Source organism: Mauremys mutica, chromosome 8 (assembly GCF_020497125.1).
Source record: "Mauremys mutica isolate MM-2020 ecotype Southern chromosome 8, ASM2049712v1, whole genome shotgun sequence".
Taxonomy (NCBI): Eukaryota; Metazoa; Chordata; order Testudines; family Geoemydidae; genus Mauremys; species Mauremys mutica.
In genome coordinates, this window is record NC_059079.1 from 47,237,554 (window position 1) to 47,256,354 (window position 18,801).

The 18,801-nt window shown below is 40.6% G+C and overlaps 1 long non-coding RNA gene across 1 annotated transcript in view; it reads right to left on the bottom strand.

Annotated features, from left to right (window-relative positions):
• Positions 1–501: 501 nt before the first annotated feature.
• Positions 502–18,801, bottom strand: part of LOC123376637 — a 36,543-nt gene continuing 18,243 nt past the window's right edge. Inside the window, exon 3 of the long non-coding RNA XR_006581863.1 lies at positions 502–1,349. This is a non-coding gene — a long non-coding RNA (uncharacterized LOC123376637). The remainder of the gene's footprint in view (positions 1,350–18,801) is intronic.

The window sequence follows — 18,801 nt, forward strand, 5'->3', positions numbered from 1 at the left end:
GGCCGGCTCTAGACCCCAGCGCGCCAAGCGCGCGCGTGGGGCAGCATTTTCCTGGCAGGGCGGCAGGCGGGTCCGGCGGACCTTCCGCAGTCATGCCTGCGGGAGGTCCACCGGAGCCGCCGGACCAGCGGACCTCCCGCAGGCATGACTGCGGAGGGTGCGCTGGTCCCGCGGCTCGGGTGGACCTCCTGCAGGCATGACTGCGCAAGCTCCACCGGAGCCATGGGACCAGTGGACCCTCCGCAGGCATGTCCCCTGGAGCCGCGGGACCGGCACCCGGCAGCGCGCCCCCTGTGGCATGCCGCCCTGCTTGGGGCAGCCGGATTACTAGAGCTGCCTCTGAGAGGGAGCACCAGGAACCATTTCTTTCCCCCGGGTTTTGGCTGCTTTCAGAGCACTCAAGGAATGTTCAGTATGTTCTCCATTATGCATCTAGCTCATTTGGTAATTTAGCAGTGTCTGTGCTTAGGAGATCAGGTTCTGCAATTGTGGCTGCCTTTGTCTGAAGGATGGGAAATGGAATGCACAAGTCTTGGTGAACCATCTTCTCTATTACATGTTTGGCCAATGCTTGGGTACAATCTGAGCCATTTGGTCTTTACATATAGTGACCATGCTGAGCCAGAACCTTGGCTGATGTTAATAATCAATATAGCTCCACTGAAATGAGTGGGAGCTAGGAAAGCTTTCACCAGCAAAAGACCTGGCTCTTTGGCTTTAGATTCATTTTACATTTAGTAGTTTGCAGTGTAGTGCCTGGATTAGAATATAAATGTTTCTGGAATAAAGAAATTTTAAGAGCGAAACAAACCCAACCATAAGCATGTAGGATTGTTACTAAAATGAATGGGAATCATGCATGTGAAGGGCTTGCAGAATCGGGCCCATTGCCTATTATATATGTACACAAGGAAAAACAGCAAGTCAAGTGGTTTTTCGATAGAACATTTGAAAACAATTACAGGGCAGCATGAATGGCACTAGAAGATAGATCTTTGAAGGGCTAGAAGGGGAAATGCCCAGTAGAAGAGGAAGTAGAAGATAGGGTTGAGGTTGACCATTTTATCTGGCTAGTGGTAATGAAGTTGCTTATCTGACTATGGTAACAGAATAAATCAATAGTGGAGTAAAGACATGCTACAGTGTAGGAATGGGGAGGTCAGGTAACAGAAGTTCATTACTTAGTTGTACTGCCTCATACTGTTGGCAGATGGATTGCGTGCCATTCCTCAGCAGAGAGTTCCTTTTCTGATGTCTCAGTGACAAAGGTCAGCAGTAGTGCCATTGGTGCTATGAATCCATCATTAACTGATTGATGTACATCTGATGAAGCACAGTGGAATCACTCTCTGCAAAATATAGACAATGTCAATGACAGGCCACTCAAAGGTCTTCTGTTAACTATTCCTTTTTGAAGATGGCAAAGTTCATGGAGGATAGGTCCATCAGGATGGTCAGGGATGCAATACCAAGCTCTGAGGGTTCCTAGCCTCTGTTTGACAGAAGCTGGGAGTGGACAACAGAGGATAGACTTAGACAGCAGGATCAACTGTCCTCAAATACTCCTTGTTTTAGGAACATATCTTGTAATAAGGCTTGTCACAGCCTTTGATCCAAACAGCTCCACAGAGCAAAGCTTTTGTTCTTCCTGTGTTCCATTTATCCCCTCTTATTGTCCTCATTTGTAATCAGGCAGGCTGAACACAGGGTGCATCACTCTGTTGCTCATCCCCACCTTATCTTCATTTTTCTCTTTCCTTTCTTGTTCCCTTTCTTTTGATTCAAAGAGAACTGCTTCTGGCTTACATTAACCCAGGAACTCTTTGCTATGAGGATAAACTTCCACATGGCAGACAGGCTATTTGCACAACAAGCTCCACCCACAAGATGATTTATGCCAAGTAGGGGGTAGAGGTGGAGGCGTGTGTGTGTGTGTGTGGAGAATGCTAGCCCTGACGGAAGTCAGTCTGAGGGTTTGTGGAAGAGAGGAGCAAGAGCTATGAATCCATCTTCATTAGGCTGCTCAAAGCCTTTTGGGGACAGTGGAATTTTACATATCTAGGTCTAATATACTGACATTTTGTCTTGTTTATTATACTGTATTTATTCACTCACTTGCATTCTACAACTATAGTAAAACTCACATGTAGTAAGAACTATATGTTGTAATCATAATCTAGATACCAGCCTATTATTTACTATCCCTCCACTCATCACATATGACATTGGGGCAGACATGAACTCCGTGAGTAACTGGATTAGTATTGCTTGTTTGATTATTCACTACTGTTTTAACACAAAAATTACTGTGGCTGCTAAACATGTTTTGCTTCAAGGACTAGGCCTGTATCTTGGGTACTATAAGCCTGTACAAAGTGAGTGGGTACAATGCTGTCATTCAGAGTTGGTGTTTTGCACTCACTTTCCACACAGGTAAATGACCACATTAACTGCAGGGGGAGTGGAGAATTAGAATGAATGATGTCCTAAGCAGCTACATTATCAGTCACCCATCAACTGTAAAATGTGAAATTTCACAAGAAAGAATGGAATAATGTGAGTGTCATTTAAAAAGTCAGCATTTAACAACCATTAGCACACTGGTAAGTGAAAGCACACATTTTCTTTTCAAAGCACAAAGGGAAACAATTTGGACATCTGTTACCATTGTTTAATAACCCTGGGGAAATCTTGATTCTTAAAAAAAGTGTACTTTGCAGTTCTCAATACCCAAATCCTTTAGACTCTCCTCACTTTAGCACGAGGAAACAAGATGACATGACTTGACCTAAATATGGCCAGCCCTTTCCCCAAAGGTGGCCAGCTCATTAGAGCTGCAATCATATGTCACAGAGGCAGTCAATCAGAGAAGCTATTCTTCTGAACTTGGGAACTGAGTGCCCTTGGGGTAAGTCAGGCCAGCTGATTAGCCAAACCTCCAATATATAAAACCAAGGGAATGGGATGACTCTTTTGCATAACTGATATTTGCATGTGATATACTTTAGACTTATACTGTATAAATATTTTAAGCAGAGAATGGTCTGAGCTGCAACATTTAGACAAGGATCCATGTTAAAATGCCTTAACCCATTGCAAAGTGTGAAGGCATTCAGACCTGATTTCTTTGATCAGCTTCATCTTTATTTCTTAATAGTCTAAAGGCTGACCTATAAACAGTTCCTGACACATATTTAGGACAGCAGTATACTATTTCTAAGACTTTCTTTTAGCTGTAGATTTACAATTGCAACGTGGCCTCATGTCTGACTAAGGGCAGTCCTTGTCGTGTTTGCACATAATACTGTAGAGCCTTAGGCTGAGCGGGATGGGAAAAGGAATTATTGTGAATGCAAAGAGCCATATTACTCCTCCTTCATATAACCTTAAGTTCTTATGACAATGCCCAAAAGTTTGAGATTACAATATATGTTGGAAAAGTTAAACATGGTAATTATAAATGTGCCAGGATCTGGACATGTGCCCAGTAAAAATAGCACACAAATATCTTGAGTCTATATGGTGCTAAAAATGCAGAGTGTGTGAAAATAATGTCCATCATCTGGAAGTGCTGGTGGGGAAGAATGCCTCTGCCATAAGCATGGTAAGGAGACAACATGAAGTCAAGTCTGAACTAATTAGAATGTCTTCTTCCCTCAGGACACAGAGAAGACTCTTGAGATCCTAATGAAAATTTAAAAAAGGCCAAATGCTTCAGCAATAAGAAAAAAACACTAACAAATTGGTTTGAACTCACGTCACATCAATGTAGGGAATTGCATCCATTCTGTTGAAGGAAATGAGGTCATGCTTTCCAGTTAAAATTCATGTATAATATGGGTAAAAGACCTTCAGCTCTAAAAACATGGATCCCTGCCACTTGAGCAAAAGGACAGTCACGATCAGCTGCCAGGATTAAGGTTATAGGCTCTTTCTGGGGCATCCACTAGCAGCTGAGATGATCACACACACTTGAGCAGGTCCGAGATTCTATCTGGCAGAAGCAATGGATGCATACAAACTACCCCGTAAGTTACTATGGTCAGAAGACTGCACAGTTTGAAAAAGGGAGGCATGGCTAAAGGTCAACATTTTACATATGCTATTTTCTAACCAGATAATGATAGTGTTCTTTATCTACTATAAATGGCAGCTCCCAGGACCCCCTCCCCTGCATCAGGAAAGGGTCCCTATTGTGCTACCACACACTTATACAAGTGACCAACATCTGAGTACTTTTGTGCACAGCTGAAGTAGATGCACTCCGTTTTGGAGAACTTACAGTTTAAATACCTGTCTGCATGGTATTAAATTCCATTATTCTGCCTCCTACTTAATCATTTTAGTTAAGTCTTTTAGTTTATCATCAGTAAAATGGGTAAACTGAGACCCTGCATTCATCTGTATAAATAACTGCAGTTTTAATACTTTTTTCCCCCCAAATCTCAGGACATTTTTTAACCTTAATTTAGGCTTTGGGCACCATGTGAGGTGGAAACAATGAACACTAGGAATTTTAAAACTAATACTAGATATGATATACAGTAGTTTTCATGTGCCTTAATATCCTCATTCACGTGTACAATGACAATTGGAAAACCCTATAGATAATCAAGATCCATTTCCTTCTACAGTGTAGAAAGAAAATAAAATAGAAACTATTAATTACTTTTAAGATACTTTGGAGCTGTTGAGACACACCAATTGATTTGAGGGAAGGGGGGAGAAGGAGGGAAGTATATAGAGTTGAGAAGGTTTTTTTTTTAAATGGATCAGAACCTCAGAGTAGAAATTTAAATATATTTTATATTTATAGCAGAATGTCATGTGTACATTCACAACCAGAAAAAAAGCTTGAATTCCAATTTGTTTGGTTAATTTTTATCTTGACATGAACAAACACTCAACTGCCTCTGAATAAGTATTTCTAGTTATGGCAATTTTGTTTTTAGAAGCAAAAATTGCAGCATAATCTGTATTTAGATAGATAAGGGAAACAAATATTATTGAACCATCAGAAGTGTATTCTTAAAAGCGTGCTTTTAATTGGTTTTAGTATTCAACTTTTTGGGGGCATTTTGAATATTACTGAAGGAAAATAATTGAAATTTCCATAAGATGTGTTTGATTTGCATGTTTTTATTCTCCCCTCCCCCTCCCCCCAAAAAGTAATTTTTAAGGCAAGTGTTCGTTGGCACCCGATAATGAATTTTCTTTATTCCTCATATCTTTCAATTTATTTTAATATATGGATGGCTCATCAGGTGGCAGAAAGATAAGGTTGATGTCAGTGATTATTCTCCTACATATTCAAAAAACTATAGAAGAGTTAACACATTTGAGATTGAAAATAAGAAAGCTGCTGGGTTTTCAATTACTAGAGTTTTTATTGAAAGATTTTCATCTATTGTATTTACTGCAAGAGCTTTCTTTCCACTTATTCTTATACCCCCAAATTGTTAATTTAGTAGGAGCTAGAGACCTCAGCTGAGACTGGCATCCTATTGCTTTATGTGCATACATTTAGTAAGAAAACAGTCTGTGCTCCAAAAAACTCAGTGTAAATAGAGGAGAATATCAAACCATTTGAGTCAAGTATTCCATATCCAGACAAAATGCACAAAAAAGAGAAGGATCTAATTCCATTATTACACTGCATTGCCTGTGACATTAAATCATGTCTAGTAACGGGGACTTCCTGTTATGCTCTCTCATAGATCATTGTTTAAACATTGACAACTAAAAATACTAATAAGTAGTACCTAAATATCTGCTGTATGGGTGAAATTTTCAACCTGCTTAATGGCCAAACTCTTTTGGGGCCAGAATTTCACCCTATATATAAGAGTATGTGATGATCTGGTAAATGTCCATATTTGCCCACACCTCACCACATTTTCTTTTAAATTAATATGGTGCATGTCCTTGCATGCATGATTGATGATTTACCTGTTACAGAGTTACCACAAAATCAAGAGAAACAAAGTAAAACAATGTCATGTAAGAAGCCTCCAAGAAACAATGAGGAAGCTGGATATTGGTGAATATCCTTAACATGGCTCCTGTCAGCTAAGCATGGCTTATTCTTCCAAAGGCTAAGCCAGGATTCAGAGAAGGATATGAAGTGGACTGTAGCCCACGAAAGCTTATGTGCTAATAAATTTGTTAGTCTCTAAGGTGCCACAAGTACTCCTGTTCTTTTTGTGAAAAAAAAAGATGAGTGACTTCAGGCCTAGAAAAGGGGAAGAGTTGAACGAATGAGCACAGGCTATCAGCAAGAGCTGACAGGATGGCAGGGAGAGGCGCAAAAACTGCACCAGTGCCAGCCTGCTTCTCCCAGCAGAGATGGGGATTAGCTGGGCTGAGGGGAATTTACACATGCTTGCAAGGAAAGCTTGAAGTATTAGGTAAAGGGAAATATGCATTTAGACCTTTATTCTTTTATCCTTTGCTCTTTGTAGTATGTACTTTTGAGTGAAGAATAAATAATGCTATGTTTTGAAGCTGTTTTTAGTTACTTTACTTTCTCATTTTCCACAGGCCCCCAGAGTGAAACTACCAAACCAATCTGAACCGGTCATTTAACTCAGTTGATGGAGAAGGGAGGGTGCGCAGGTGCCCCAGAGTTCAAGCATGTTTCCAGCCAGAGTAAACTGGAGGAAGCCACAGCTGTCTAAGGAGTGTGGCTTGAGAAGGATTGAAGAGGTCCAAAGTGCAGTTACTGTGCAAACTATTACAGCCACATTAAAATAGATGGACAGATAGTTTGTTTTATTTTACAAGCACATTTTCAATAACAGTTCAAAACATTTATATTATGGGTAGTGAACAAGTTAATAATTGTTTCTACTTTGGGTCTTCCATAATCCTTTCATCTGGACTCCTTCCAACTGCAAATTCTAACAGACCTTAAGAATGGCCATTCTGGGTCAGATCAATGGTCCACCTAGCCCAGTTCCTTGACTTCCAACAGAGGCCATTGCCAGATGCTTCAAAGAGAATAAACAGAACAAGGAAATTTATCAAGTGATCCACTCCCTGTCATCCAGTTTCAGCTTCTAGTCAGGGGTTTAAGGACATGCAGAGCATGGGGTAGTGTCCATGACCATCTTGACCAATAGCCATTGATGAACCTATCCTCCAGGAACTTTTTTAAACCCATTTATACTTTTGGCCTTCACACCATCCCTGGCAATGGGTTCCACAGGTTGAATGCATTGTGTCAAGAAGTATTTCCTTATGTTTGTTTTAAACCTGCTGCCTATTGATTTCATTAGGTGATCCCTGGTTGTGTTATGTGAAGGGTAACTAACACTTATTCATTTTCTCCACACCATTCATGATCTTAGACTTTATCATATTTCCCCTTAGCCATCTCTTGTCCAAACTGATCAGACCCTGTCTTTTTAATCTCTAGTCACATGGAAGCTCAAAGTACACTAAGGTACAATTGTGATTGACACTCCAGTCAGGAAGCTCATATGCTTCATGCAGTAGCATTAACTTGACCATGTTGTGTCATTATATTATGTAATATTAAGTTACACATGTTAATAGCAAAATAGGAACACAATACTATGCATGTGCTAGGTGGGTCAGTTAGCATTAACAGGATACAGTTCTTTTCTGTTCTGGTTATTTAGGATGTTTCACAAGCAAAGAGTGAAGGAAAAAGCATTGATAGCATATTTTGGAATTTGCTTAACAGATACCTGTCATACATAATAAATTAACTCCTCCTTAGTTATCTTCCCTCAAAGTTTAAATTTTCCTGACTCAAGCCTCACAGTCTACATGTGAATGGAACTTGCTCTTAAAGCTATGTTCAGATGCATCCCTGAGTCCACCATCTTCCACTCCCGATTCATTTGTCTCACATTCCTTTGGCCAACTGACCTAAATGCTATCTATAACTCATCCTCCCCCATATCCAGAATAGAAGAGAATTACTTTGAACTTATTTGGGGGAAATAGCCTGCAGGTTAACCTGATATCATAAAATTACTCCATTTTCACCCAACTTATGTCTAGCTCAGAACAGAATATCTAATAGGTTTTACTGCAAAACTACTAAGAGGTTAGAGGGCAAGAACATCACAGAATCTTCAATCTACTGTAGATACATGCACTCATGCCTCACTACTGCACATCTTTTGGTCCTAGTACATTTGCCCCAATGCAGACATCTACTTGCACCTGCAATGCTTTACTTCTTGATTTAAGCTCTATATCATCAGCCTGGATGAAGATCACAAGAGAGGATGGTAAGACATGGATAAAAAAAAAAGTCATGTGGGCTCATTAAGACAGATGATGTCCTTGCTCCATACTATCAAAGCTAAGGAGGTGAAGATTAATATCCATCCTGTGTATGCAGGAAAAACCCCTCCCATCAGCTTCAGTAAGTTTTAGATTAGACCATAGGAAATGCAACCTGGACTGTTTCTCTCATTCTTGAGAAGTGCTACAAGATACCATAAAACTTCAGAATGATCATGGTTTATTTTAGGCCCTAATTTGGAACCCATCCCCATATTGGTCTACATTTTTTCCTCCATTTCCTTCAATTTTTTGTTTTAGACTTCAAAAGGTTTCAGATGAGTACAATAACCTGTACTCTGACAATGTTCTCATTTTATTTATTTTTATGCTAAATGACGACAAATATTTTAGGCCAACTTGAAATTTCAACTGTTTCCCTTTGTCTTTTTCCACTCCAAAGTTGCTTGTTCGTGTTGAGTGATGTTTTGTCTATTTTGTCCAATGAGGTCTTTCTATACTTTTATAGTGACTTCTGTATTAAAAGACAAAGCCTTGTCTATCAAAAAAAACCTGCCATAGTAGCTGGATGCTGCTTTCTTGAGTAGATTAATTTTAAATTTTTCCTCCCTGAATGGAAAAATGTCTCTGCCACAGGCTGCAGAGCTGTGGAACTCCCTAACAACTGGGTTCAGGCAAATCTAAGGTTTTGCTGCACTGGAAGGCCCATCTTGTTGTGCAAGCTTCCTCCAGTAATATGAGCTAAGAATGACAGAGTGAATTCCTTCCCACGATTTAATCTGACCAGTGCCCAGCCCTAAGTCTCAGTCTGCACACTGTTGGGAGGATTTGGGCCTTATGGCCTGAACTTAAGGCCTCTGAAGTCAAGTGGAATATTTCTATTGATTTCTATGTGCTGTGGAGCAGGCCCTTGGCCTGTACTGTAACCTGATTTTTATGCCTAAGAGGTAAATTTACACTATTGGCAAAGGACACTAATCTTAAAAAAAATGCAATCCAGTTGCAAATTTGATTTTATTGGTACCTGGTAACTTTGTGGCTGTACATGAAGAATCTCTTATCTTATTTGCAGATTTTTAAAAGCAGCACAATGTTATAAATCTGACAATTTGCAAAGCTAAATAGATATGAAGCGGACCTTCTAAACCAAAGATGTGCACAACATTTTAAAACAAAAATATTGCTTTGTAAGTGTTTATGATCCTAAAGATTTCTAACGCTTTATCTTTTCCAAAATGATGGCCTGGTATAAAGTGGCATAATTCCACTGGCGTAAATGGCACTATGCCAGTTTGCATGAGCAGAGGATCCAGCCTGGTGTTACAGGTCTACTGTTAATACATATTTTTAGAGAAACTCAACTCACTTTGGCTTTTGATGCTTTATTTAAAAGCTGTAAGGTTGGAGTACCAGCCCGCAAATGTTAATATAGGTCATCTAGTTCAATTATAGCAATTTGCTTGTACATTGGGCAGCTTTTGTTTCATAAAAAGAGGAAATCAGGAATTTTATTCCTATTCCAGTGGAAGGACCTGTTGCTGGCACAGAATGCTCGAGGCAGCAAACAGTGGTTCGTTGCCCGGTGTGCTTCGCTCCAATAAAAACACCAAGGTGGAGAAGCAGACAAAGTTTATTTGAGCCCAAATAAGGTGCAAGGGAGACGTAGCAATCTCAAATCCTGCACACAGATCCAAGCCGTTTTTCCCTTCTTATATATGATTTTAGCTAAGCATTCCCATTACCCCCACACTACTCATCCTCCTTTACCCCCCCCCCATTTCCCATGTAGCAAATACATTGTAAAGTAGCAATTACACTAAACAGGTTAAATCATTTTTGGCAGCAAACAATTTCTCGTTAGTGACTTTTTCTTCAACTGTTATCTTGTTTTACTTTCTTGGATCCGTTATTCTGCTCCCCTTAGCCAGGTGCAAGCAGGCCTCATCATCATCTCCTGGCAGTACCAGGGTTGAGCTAGCTGTTGCACATTCCATTCTCGGTTACTGGCCTGCTAGGTCTATTAGAGTTTAACATGAGGGGCCCTCTAGGCAAGCATAGAATAACTTTGGTTCATTCAGGCCTAATACAGATGCCTGATGACACCAACAGACCTTTCATTTTATGATGTGGAAGATTGACCTATATGCCCTAAGCAGTTGTCAGTTCAAGATCCCAGAGATAGTATCTATTCAACTTGAGCTGTCAGCTAGAAAGGGCAAATGCACCAGCAGGTAAGTGAATTAACACTGATCCAGCAGTTAGTAATCTAATTATTTATGACATGTAGTCTATGCTAGAAGACCATTAAAACATTAAATTCAAGACATCAGAAGGAACCAGTCAAAAATAAAGTTGGGGGGGAAAAATGTTGAGTGAGTGAATTCCTTCCCATCCTTTTCAGCTAGTGATTATTATAAATTTGATTTTTCTCCTAAAATAAAAATATGAAATTGTATTTATCTCCTACTGGAATACAGCTTCCTTCTTTAAAATCTAACAGCGAAGCCCTATGCTTTATGGAAAAGCAAAATAATCCATATATTGATATATCCAGGGTTGCTTCAAGGACAGTTGTAATAGCAGCCATTACAGTACAAAGTTATTTATAATCCATGCAGCATTTTTTATCATTGCCTTATATCCTTCAGTACAACACAGAAGATACTGAAATACAGTACAGGCATTTTCATTTGTATTATCATTGTCAGCATTTTCTTCTGGCTGGGGCCTTTTAGTACTTTTTATAGCAGCAACAACTGGATCTGACCTTCCATATTTAAGATGAACATTTGATTGTGTGCTAATGCACTGGTGAAGGGGAAAAAAAAAAAAAGAGAGAAGATGGGAATCACGAAGCCCAACTCTGAAATACTCTGTTTCTCTCAAGTGTAAATTCAAAGGATTTAGAAGAGTTGGAAAGAGAATCTACAGACTGATGATTCAAAATTGGTAGTCTTAAATAGCTTGTGTGGCATCCTAAACTTCAATATGAAAAACTGGATTGAATGGAAAGATGTAAATAATTCTACCAAGGCTGACTCTGACCTGCACAGTAAAGGGAAAAAACCTCTTGATGGTGGCTGCCAGTCTCAGAATGGCTAATGCAGTGCAAAGTGACAGATGTTGCTTGGAGTCAATGCTTTTAAGTTAAAGGCAACCTTTTTAATGGCTGTCTCTTGCATTATTTTGAATACATTTCTAAATTTCTTCTTCACAAGGGAAATTTAGGTATTTCAGAACTGACATTTTCTTGTCAGGTACAATACATCCTATTGGTCTTTACCAGAGACAAAATAAATCAGGCATTTTATTCCTGGTAGCATGAGAATAGGCAGTGGGTGGACCCCCCCGATCCTTTGAGGAAGCTAGCCCTGCAGCCCCACCCATTCTGCATGAGGTCCTGAGGAAGTCCCAGGCCAGCTGCAGGGGAGGCAGGTGAACCCCCCACTTCTTTCACATGATACTCTGGCTGTGGGAGAGGCTCAGGGTTCCAGCTGTGGGGGGCAGAGAAGCCCTGGGCTGGCTGGAACCCTGAACCATCCCCCTGCTGGCCAAAGGAGGCTGGGGCCGGTCCCAGCTGCGCCAGCAGAAGCCACTGGCCTATTATTCCTGACATGCATGAGCATCATAGCCAGATCGATTCAGGCTTTAAAGTTAACTGAATCAGATGCAGCTGCTGTTGATTCAGAAGTCTGAGCTAATGGGACAGATCCTCAATTGGTATAAGTGGGTGCCAGCTCCTTTGGCTTCCATGGAGCCGCACTCATGAACACCCACTGAGGAACCACCCCAAGTTCCACACTGCTCAGATAGCTCCTCACAGGTTCTGAAGGCTGAATACTATCAACTGTCACTGAGTTGAGTGAGAGTATTATTCAGCAACTCACAGGAAGGATCTGGCTGGCATCTTGCAGGATTGAAGCCCAGAGGTGTAATTAATTTGGGGGCCTACATGCCATGTGGGATATAGCCCATGGGTTTTTTTCAGGTTAATGCTTCACCAGAATAAAATCACAACATGCAAATACTAACTCTGCTGCACATTCAAATTACACACATTTGTAGTTATTTTTTGTACTGTCCTGCACAGTAATGGAATGAGAAATTGAACTGTGTGTTAAAAACTGTACCCAAGTTTGTTGAATGTGTAATTTAAAGGTAACCCCCTCCCCACACTCCACTTTCCCAGAGAAAGAAATGGGTGCTGGATTGGGGTGAGGTCAGGCTGAAGAAATTGCAGGGAAAAATACAAGGAATATGGGAAATTGGGAATGGAATGTAGGAGTAGACCTCAAAGTTAAATTTATAAGCTCCTGTCTTTGGGAGTCTTAAATCAGAATTGCTCGTGAGCTTCACAAGTGAAGTAGTACATCAGTAGGTAGGTATGCTTTACAGTTTGTACAGCTAGAATTGGTCAGAACACTTAACTAAACTAACTTCAGTCAAAATACACTGTTATATTGGCAAACATTTTCTGGATGTATATGCACACACGGCCATATTGGGTCAGACCAAAGGTCCATCTAGCTTAGTATCCTGTCTTCTGACACTGGCCAATGCCAGGTGCCACAAAGGGAATGAAATGGTACTCAACAAGTGATCAATTCCCTGTCACTCATTCCCAGCTTCTGGCAAAGAGGCTAGGGGCACCATCCTTGCCAGTAGCCATTGATGGCCCTACCCTCAATGAATTTACCTAGCTCTTTTTTGAACCCTGTTATAGTCTTGGCCTTCACAACATCCTCTGGCAAAGAGTTCCACATTGTGTGAAGAAACACTTTTTGTTTTAAACCTGCCTATTAATTTCATTTGGTGACCCCTAGTTCTTGTGTTATGAGAAAGAGTAAATAACGCTTCCTTATTCACTTTTTCCACCCCAGTCATGATTTTATAGACCTCAATCATATGTCCCCTTAGTCACCTCTTTTCCAAGCTAAATAGTCCCAGTCTTATTAATATCTCCTCATACAGAAACCATTCCAGACCCCTAATCATTTTTTTCCTTTTCTGAACCTTTTCCAGTGTCTCTTTTTTGAGCTGGGGCAACCACATCTGCACACAGTATTCAAGATGTAGGCATTCCATGGATTTATAGAGGCAATATGATCTTTTCTGCTTTATCTATCCCTTTAATGATTCCCAACATTGTTAGCTTTTTTGTATCTTTTATATTTGTTTCACTGTAGGTTTCATGAGGGAGGATTTTTGATCCAGGGCTCTCTGGTCACAGGGAGACCCAAAAAGAAAACCTGCACTTTACCAGTGGGGAAAGAGGGGGAGAAAAAAAAAGCATATTCCACAAGTCATTGGTATTTAATACTAAACAACGCTTGCTTTCACTTTTCCCTAGTAATGCAGAAAAATACAGGGACCAACTGATCCCTCATAGCATAAGACTTTTAGTTTTAAAGCTGTCCAGTATTTCACAGGGACATCTATATCATAAAGATGACCATCACCTATTTACTTATTGTAACTTTTCTGAATGGTATAATGTAACCAAACCTGCTTTTATTTGCTAGACAATCTGTGTCCAGGTATAAGTGGTTCTAGTTATTAATCCTTTGTAGAGAGAAAAATTACTTTTCAGTAGGATAAGCAAACATTTAGATATACAGTATAGTCATACTTTAATCTCACCCACCCTAATAGGTATCAATAGGAATTACATGTGCAGATTGAGGAGGATATTATGCTTCAGTCTCAGCATTCCATTATTCTACAGCTCTGTTATTCACAAATAAGGATGTGTACAGTACAAGTTAAGGATGTGGTTTAAGTATGCAGAGACAGACTGGTGCCAGCTGAGTTAGCACACTAAGAGTAGCAGCATAGCAGTAGCAACACAGGCTAGCTACCCTACATATGAACCAGCCTGAAGCCCACGGCTATATACTTGAGGCAGCTAGACTATGCTACCACAGCTACATTACTATTTTTAGTGTGCTAGCTAATACATGACAGCATTATTTAAAGCAGCATTCATTTGGAATAAAATGAGCATTATTTGGCTAATTCTTGTAGGCTCCTTTGGAAAATTTCACCCTAAGTATGAGAAGCCTGAACCTGAGGCTATACTAGTAGTGCTAACTAGATAATAATTACAAACCTTAGTTCAGTATGGGGAAGGGAGTGTGCTCTAGAGTAGAGAATCAGTACTCCTGGGTTCTAGTCCCAACTGTTAGATTTTCTTATTCATTTTATTCAGTGATTTATCCTGATGTCAAAATTTTCTAAAAAGATAGTTGTATGTATTAGATAAGGTGAAATAGAGAGTGGGTGTTATTAATTTTCTCCTTCCACCCATCCTTCCTTGTCAGAAGGATCCAACCTTTTCACATAGCCTTGAATAATTACCCCCAAATTTTTTTGTTAAGCTTCTTTGTTACAATAGGAGGGGGGTGGGGGGAAAGAGAGATAGCTCAGTGGTTTGCACATTGGCCTGCTAAACCCAGGGTTGTGAGTTCAATTCTTAAGGGGCCCATTTAGGGATCTAGGGCAAAAATCAGTCTGGGTGTTAGTCCTGCTTTGAGCAGGAGGTTGGAATAGATGACCTTCTGAGGTCCCTTTCAACCTTGATATTCTATGATTAGCTTTTAAATGACCAAGGACCCAAAAGTCTAGGACCTTTTCCATTACTCATGAAGTTTACCCTAAACATTCAAAAAACATCCCTTACTCCTGTTTGTGGGATTAACAGAAAATTCATTCCAACTGCTGGTCTCAGTATAGGGGTCCAAAAGCTTCAGTCATCCTATAGAGATCTGTCACATTAGGACAGATACCAATGTCTCAGAAAGACTGGTTGTATGAATTCAAGAACTGGAGGAGAGGGGAAAAAAAAAAAGACACTGCATTCAGAGGATAGAAGAGCCAGTTGGAACAGCATTCAGGATTGGCCAGATCCCAATAGAGGAAATGCTTAAGAAAAAGCCAAGATTTACACTGCAGGTGAGTTTCTAACTTTTAGTGGACAGGCTCATTATACATTAATTAGCACAGTTCAGAGAAGAAAGATGGAGAAGGGGGAAAATACAGAAGTACCACCACCTGATAATTGCTAGATTTACAGCTATGGACTGTTGGAGTGTGACTAGTTGGGCTGTGCATGGGGGTGTTCCAAGAGGAACGGAATCCTGCCCAAGGCTGCTCTCTGGCCCTGCTTCAATCTGAGCAATGCACTAGCCCCTGTACAGTTGTTCCCCACCCTATTTCCATTGAGATGTTTTCCCAGAAGATCTATGTAGCTGTAGATACACAGTCCCACATCCAACCCCAATCCTGCCCTCTTTTGTGCTACAGCCAGAATCCCATGGTGCACAGCTCCCTGGTATGAGAGAAGTGTAGCCTCCTTATGCAGTCTCCCTGCATCCTTGCCTCTCCCAAACAATAATTATGCAGACTTTTGAATTTTAATCTGATCATCAGATGTCTTGAAGCTTAAAATACAGAACCATAACCCAATAGCTTCTTGATAGTTTGGTTCTGTATCAAGTAGACAGCATATAAATTATGAATTATAATCCACTATACACAAGTGAAACGAGTTAAGCAAATCATGTGTACAGTTATAACTTCAACATGGGAAAGAATCTTGGGATGCATTGTCTTTTTGTATTGTTTCTTTAATCCTTTTGTAACAGCTTCTGAGGCACTTGCCCACCTTCTGTTTATAAACTACTAATTAATTCTTTATCAAGTTTGAAACCAACTTAAACACTACCCCATCCTCAACCACAATATCTGGAAATAAGGTCCCAAATATGGGATTATTTCCCCTCTACTCCAGTTAGATGCTCTCCTTCCCTGGGACTTTCATCCATCCTCAACATGGATGAAAAGTTTCCTTGCTTTAGCTCTTAGCAGGATCAGTGTAGGCACTTGATCTCTGCATGTACAGCAGTATTTGCTTTTGCTCTGCTTAACAATTCAATAGTTCTATGAATATAGAGTAGGTCTTTAACACACACACTTACCAGGTTGCAAGTGTATAAACATTGTTTGCTTTTCAAATTTCACTCACAAGAGCATCTCTGCCAATGCTGTAATGAAAATGCCTTTATCTAGCGTTATAATATATTTCTGTTCCATAATAGTATAATTCAGTTTGGTTGTACATGATTCAGTGAAATCCTGACTTGAAAAAGTTGCTAATGTGCCTCAAACTCCTTCTTGGAGATTCTATACAAGATTTGCCGGCTGATTATTATGGTCAACATGTTAGATAATGCAGTCCCACTCAAAGAACAGTCTTGCCATCCTGCTGTGGGAAGCTGGAGCTCACCATTTACATTAATAGGAAATCCATGGGACAGCTGCAGGACTATTCCATGAATAGTGCTGTTGATGGCAGAACAAGAGCTTGATGTTATGTTTTAAATGACGTAACATTTAAGAACATTGAAAGTTTGCTGTAAATCTGCTGGCAGGCCAGCATCTTGAAGTCAATGCATTTGCACTACTATGTGAGTTTGTGAATTATTGTTTATAACTTATGAAAAGCCTCCGAAGAAGTGGGTATACACCCACGAAAGCTCATGCTGCAAAACATCTGTTAGTCTATAAGGTGCCACAGGATTCTTTGCTGCTTCCATTTGTGCAGAACCTTGTACTAAGGCTCTTCGAGTACCTTACAAAGATTTAATTAACACTCCTATGAGATAGGTGAAGGCTATCATTTCACCAGTCACTGAAACAAAATGCCTCTAAGGCAGAGTACAGCAGGTTAACTGTTTAGGACAGGAAGTAAACAATGCCATATAATAGAAACTATTCTGCTGCAACTCATTGTCTGGCAGACTTTCTACTATTGGGCTCCAGCACAGACCTGGGGCCTTGACTACACTTACAAATTTGCAGTGCTGCAGCAGGGTGTGAAAACACACCCTCTGCAGCGCTGCAAATTGCGGCGCTACAAAGCGCCAGTGTAGTCAAAGCCCCAGCGCTGGGAGCCGCGCTCCCAGCGCTGTCCGTTATTCCCCACAGGGAGGTGGAGTACGGACAGCGCTGGGAGAGCTTTCTCCCAGCGCTGGCGCTTTGACTACACTTAGCGCTTCAAAGCTCTGCCGCGGCAGCGCTACCGCGGCAGCGCTTTGAAGTGTAAGTGTAGCCAAGCCCTGGGTCAAATTCTTTCCCTCATGTAGTTTTTTGTATCATGGCATTAGAGAAGAATTCAATTTTTCCCAGGCAACCTCAGTTTTCCTATTATTTCCATACTGAACAGCTCATTTTACCAGTCAGAGAAAGTGGAGCTTCTTACAGATGATCTATTTGCCACTAGTATATCTGCCAGAACTATTTTATCTCATTATTCATTCAACTGGCCACTACACAGACAGGAAAGGTTCTATATTGGCTTCAAAGAAGTGGAGACTTGTATCTATTATTCACTGCAGGGATATTTAGCTTAGGTAAAAGTAGTGTTGCTGCAGAATAAATGGGAAGCTAAAAAACACAAAGGAGTAAACTTCAGAGCAAGAGCAAGAGAAGCTACCAGCTTAACCATAAAAGTTATGTATTGAATAATAGTGATAACTACACAAGGAGAGCCTAAGCCAGCATAAGAGTTACATTGGGACCAGAAAAGCAGGGAAGCACTGCATCATGAGGGATCACTGCTCAGAGTTCAGTGTGGTTCTTTCCTTGGAATCTCTGTTCTCCATTCTGTATGCTAATGGAGATGCCTCCCTGTCCCATCTCTGATGCAGATGAGGCTAGGGGAGTTGTCTTAATCTTGTCACCCTTGTCAGGAGGAATCTAGGTGTGTCTCCCCCTGCTCTTCACTGCTCTCTGCAAGTCTTTTCTCTGATCAGTTTGGTTCAAACAGAGGCTGGAGGAGGGGTGTCTTTCATGAGTCAGACAGGCTGGATTCTGCCCCCTGGTTCCCCAAGAACACACAGCTGACAGGTATCAATGTGGATGTACCATGGATTTATAGAGGCAACATGAAATTCTGTCCTATTATTTATCCCTTAATTATTCCTAGCATTCTGTTTGCGTTTTTGACCACTGCACATTGAGCGGATGTTTTCAGAGAGCTATCTACAATGACTCCAAGATCTCTTTCTTGAATGGTAACAGCTAATTTAGACCCCATCATTTTATATGTATAGACTGGATTAGGCTTTCCAACGTGCATTACTTTGCATTTATCAACATGACATTTCATCTGACATTTTGTTGCCCAGTCACCCAGTTTGAGATCCTTTTGTAATTCTTTGCAGTCTGCCTGGCTATTAACTATCTTCAGTAAATTTGTACCTGCAAACTTTGCCACATCACTGTTTACCCCCTTTTCCAGATCATTTATGAATATGTTGAATAGGACTGGTCTGAGAACAGACCCCTGGGGGACACCACTATTTACTTCTCTCCATTCTGAGAATGGGCCATTTATACCTACCCTATGTTTCCTATCTTTTAACCAGTTACCTAATCCATGGGAACACCTTCCCTCTTATCCTGCGGCAACTTATTGTGCTAAAGGGCTTGGCTACACTTACAAGTTGCAGCGCTGGGAGT